Source organism: Schistocerca americana, unplaced genomic scaffold (genome assembly GCF_021461395.2).
Source record: "Schistocerca americana isolate TAMUIC-IGC-003095 unplaced genomic scaffold, iqSchAmer2.1 HiC_scaffold_257, whole genome shotgun sequence".
NCBI lineage: Eukaryota > Metazoa > Arthropoda > Insecta > Orthoptera > Acrididae > Schistocerca > Schistocerca americana.
The window spans coordinates 122,501-127,500 of NW_025725969.1; the positions used below are offsets into that span (position 1 = coordinate 122,501).

Sequence of the window (5,000 nt, forward strand, 5' to 3'; positions counted from 1 at the left end):
ACAAAACACAGCGCCATCTGTAGGTCTCCCGCGGCACGACGTCCTGCAACGACGATACCGCCATCTATGAGACGCCAAGCCGACCAAGACATCGATGGGCCCACAGTGCCCATCTTTCGACCCCACCCACAAAGCCTGCGTCCTCTGTCGACCACAGCACCCCAACGCCAGCGCCTCTGCCGCACGAAATCGTGGACCGGCAATCACTCCACCTGCGCCCCACTCCAACCGCCCAACTCGCAACTCCAGCGGATGAACGGCGGACTTTTCCCGCAGTCGCAATGTGCAATCCACCCCTATAACTTCCCTTTCATGAAGAGATATGTCCAAAATGCGACATTCCCGCTGTCCCTATACATGAGCTGCGAGCTGTACCAGTTACGAGCTAGAGACGCGATCGCGTTGCTCTCTGTACGAATGCCGATGCTGAGCGATCAGCTAGGAGGCGCTCCATCCATGTCGGTACCGGTGGGCGTTGCACTCGCAGTCGCAAAAACGTACGGCAAGTATATTACTCGGAAGAGGTAATGACAGTCCAAGCCCCCCTGCGTGGGGAGAGTCTTTCTAGGCCATGACCCACGGGAAAGGCCCCCCACCCCAGACATGTGACGTCACACCATCGGTATTGACGACTAGACTGATTCCTTATAATCATTTACCATACACCGGTGGAAGCTGCCGAGACGAGTAACTACATAGCGGGCTCGCCGTGTCACTAATGTACAGAGATACAACAGTTTCGACTGGAACCGGATTAAACGTATACACGGCGCTGATTAGTAATAGATAGAGCCATCAGAATACAGATAATGTATACAACTGTCCGTATACATGCTGAAAGACTCTGCTCACAATCACAACCACACGTCAGCCACACACCCTTATCACGCACTACTCTCTGCCTGTAACACGCACACAGACAATATGTAAGCACCAGCATGGAACAACACCCAGTGCATCCTCTCCGCCACATTAGACAATCCACACTGTCATAACCAGACCGGGAGATCCACTCAGAAAACAGAATATCCCACCCACCCGACAACCACCATTGCTCAGCCAAGCCACCAACACCCACACATGTCCTACACAGGGGTGCACCCAACATCACAATACTGCCTCCTCTCACAGCACACAAACAATGGCAGGAATGAAAGACACAGGTCTGCCACAAGCATGGAATGAGAGCGCCGCCTGTCATGAGCCAAAGGTGCATCCTGACGTGGCAAATCAGATGATGCCGCAGGCATCCACTTACTATAATCACAATCAACAAACCGGCCGCCCCGCCCCCCATTAAACCTTTCCTTACAACAATGTGTACTGTAACCTAACCTATATCGTACCTTAACCTAACCTATATCGTACCTTAACCTAACCTATATCGTACCTTAACCTAACCTATATCGTACCTTAACCTAACCTATATCGTACCTTAACCTAACCTATATCGTACCGTAACCTAACCTATATCGTACCGTAACCTAACCTATATCGTACCGTAACCTAACCTATATCGTACCGTAACCTAACCTATATCGTACCGTAACCTAACCTACATCGTACCGTAACCTAACCTACATCGTACCGTAACCTAACCTACATCGTACCGTAACCTAACCTATATCGTACCGTAACCTAACCTATATCGTACCGTAACCTAACCTATATCGTACCGTAACCTAACCTATATCGTACCGTAACCTAACCTATATCGTACCGTAACCTAACCTATATCGTACCGTAACCTAACCTATATCGTACCGTAACCTAACCTATATCGTACCGTAACCTAACCTATATCGTACCGTAACCTAACCTATATCGTACCGTAACCTAACCTACGTCGTACCGTAACCTAACCTACGTCGTACCGTAACCTAACCTACGTCGTACCGTAACCTAACCTACGTCGTACCTTAACCTAACCTACGTCGTACCTTAACCTAACCTATGTCGTACCTTAACCTAACCTATGTCGTACCTTAACCTAACCTATGTCGTACCTTAACCTAACCTATGTCGTACCTTAACCTAACCTATGTCGTACCTTAACCTAACCTGTATTGCGCCTTAACCTAACCTGTATTGCGCCTTAACCTAACCTGTATTGCGCCTTAACCTAACCTGTATTGCGCCTTAACCTAACCTGTATTGCGCCTTAACCTAACCTGTATTGCGCCTTAACCTAACCTGTATTGCGCCTTAACCTAACCTGTATTGCGCCTTAACCTAACCTGTATTGCGCCTTAACCTAACCTGTATTGCGCCTTAACCTAACCTGTATTGCGCCTTAACCTAACCTATATTGCGCCTTAACCTAACCTATATTGCGCCTTAACGTAACCTATATTGCGCCTTAACGTAACCTATATTGCGCCTTAACGTAACCTATATTGCGCCTTAACGTAACCTATATTGCGCCTTAACGTAACCTATATTGCGCCTTAATGTAACCTATATTGCGCCTTAATGAAACCTATATTGCGCCTTAGCCTAACCCACATTGCGCCGTAACGTAACCCACATTGCCCCTTAACGTAACCCACATTGCGCCGTAACGTAACCCACATTGCCCCTTAACGTAACCCACATTGCGCCGTAACGTAACCGATATTGTGCTGTAACCCAACACACGTTGGGCCTTAACCCAACACACGTTGGGCCTTAACCCAACACACGTTGGGCCTTAACCCAACACACGTTGGGCCTTAACCCAACACACGTTGGGCCTTAACCCAACACACGTTGGGCCTTAACCCAACACACGTTGGGCCTTAACCCAACACACGTTGGGCCTTAACCTGCTCTGTAATTGTCATACGACGCGTTAAATTAGTGTAGTGTTGCCTAACTGCAACCCCCGCAATATAGTTTGCTACTCGCGCTGCCCGGTCCCCAGTGTATCGCTTCATGTTAAACACCTTGCAGCTATACACTGTAATGTGGATGGCAGCAGGACGTACATGCTCAATGCCCTTTGCAGTTGTTCATTGGCATTTGCAGTTGTTCATTGGCATTTGCATGGCGAAGCACTTAGCCTACGCTGTGGTACGGCCTGTGTCAACTGTCCGCTGATGTTGTACGTCCAAATCACACACTGTACTGCACATTGGTCCTCATGTACTGAATGATACATCGTGGTACATGTGACCGTACAACGACTGCGCCAACAACGGCGAACCATGCGGTCCAAATGTTGTGCACTCAGCTACGTGTCGTCTCCCTATAAGAGCTGGATTGCAGTGTGGTATGCCCTGGATGGCGATCAGCATGAGCCGTCTGTTGATGTAGTGGCGCGTGTTGTCAGACGTAGTCGTCTCTTCTCACACACCGTGATAGCATGGTGCACTGCGTTCCACATCTGCGACATGCGACAGAGGCCGGTTGACAGTCGTTCGCGCAATGGACATCGCATATGTACGGGGGCCACCTTCCACGTGTTCGCGAAGCGTGCACATGTTGTTGCGTGTATGTGGGCAGACATAGTGTGTCGTGACACCTGACACAGGCATGCAACAATCGTTGAATTTGCAAATGGCGATGGACGCCTACGTTTGCTGGTGACGTTACGCAAATGAACAACTGGTAAACCGTTGTGGTGCGGTTGTTCTCGCTAGAGGTGAATCAGTGATGGCGACGATCGGTTGAGCTACCAACCGGTTGTTCCAGCGATACCCACCATGCCCACGAACGTGAATGGCATCTGGGTGTGAAGCGATACGCGGCGGTGGCTGGGTGGGACCGTCCCCGGCCGGTGAGGGGGGGCCTCCCGGCGTGCTGGCCGCGCGGTGCGTGGGCGCACGCGCTACAGCCGGCTGGTGGGGGCGGCCAGTGGCAGGCGCGCCGGCCGACGGAGGCGGCAGGCGGCGCAGCTGCGCGCCGGCGCACCCTGCACGCGGCGCCGTGCGGCCAAAGTAGGTCCTCGCGGGCCCGGTGCGAAGCGCGGTGGACATCTGCAGTGTGCTGGTCCGATTGAGGACTGTGTGCGCTGAGGATGCGCCGCCGCCCGGCGCTCGGCGCCGCGACGCCGTCTGCTGCTCGGTCGCCTCTGCGGTTCTCGCAGGTGGTTTGTATCGCAGCTGTGCGGACGTGTTGGCGCGTGCGCTGTGCTGGGAGAGTTCGCTTCGGCACCCAAGTGGGGCTTTTGTCCTTCTGTGGCGCTGGCGTTGGAGCTGCCGGTCACCGTAGGTGGCGCGTGTTGTCTCCCGCCGGCAATGCCACGACAGCACGCTCCCGGGCCTCTGTCGGCAGCGGCAAGCTCAGTTGGGAGCACGGGTGGTCGCACCTAAAGCGTCTACTCGCCAAACTCCGGGCGATTGCGCCTCTCTCGAACCCGACCAAGTACTTAGGACGGCGCTGCGCGCCGCCGGGACCTGAGAGGGTTTCGAGGTGTATGGTGCAGGGGAGCTCAGCCTCCTCCTGTTTGCAGAATAATTGAGCGGACGCTTGCGTGTTCGCGCGGGCCCCCGGGACACACTCCCGGGCGGCCGGCTGCTCAGCTCTAGTTGACGCAGCTCCCTGGTTGATCCTGCCAGTAGTCATATGCTTGTCTCAAAGATTAAGCCATGCATGTCTCAGTACAAGCCGCATTAAGGTGAAACCGCGAATGGCTCATTAAATCAGTTATGGTTCCTTAGATCGTACCCACGTTACTTGGATAACTGTGGTAATTCTAGAGCTAATACATGCAAACAGAGTCCCGACCAGAGATGGAAGGGACGCTTTTATTAGATCAAAACCAATCGGTCGGCTCGTCCGGTCCGTTTGCCTTGGTGACTCTGAATAACTTTGGGCTGATCGCACGGTCCTCGTACCGGCGACGCATCTTTCAAATGTCTGCCTTATCAACTGTCGATGGTAGGTTCTGCGCCTACCATGGTTGTAACGGGTAACGGGGAATCAGGGTTCGATTCCGGAGAGGGAGCCTGAGAAACGGCTACCACATCCAAGGAAGGCAGCAGGCGCGCAAATTACCCACTCCCGGCACGGGGAGGTAG

General features: G+C 52.9%; 1 non-coding gene across 1 annotated transcript in view; it reads left to right on the forward strand.

The window, feature by feature from the left end:
- The first annotated feature begins 4,518 nt into the window (after positions 1-4,518).
- The window catches only part of LOC124576671, a 1,910-nt gene continuing 1,428 nt past the window's right edge, over positions 4,519-5,000 (forward strand). Inside the window, exon 1 of the ribosomal RNA XR_006972590.1 lies at positions 4,519-5,000. This exon is cut by the window's right edge and continues 1,428 nt beyond it. This is a non-coding gene — a ribosomal RNA (small subunit ribosomal RNA).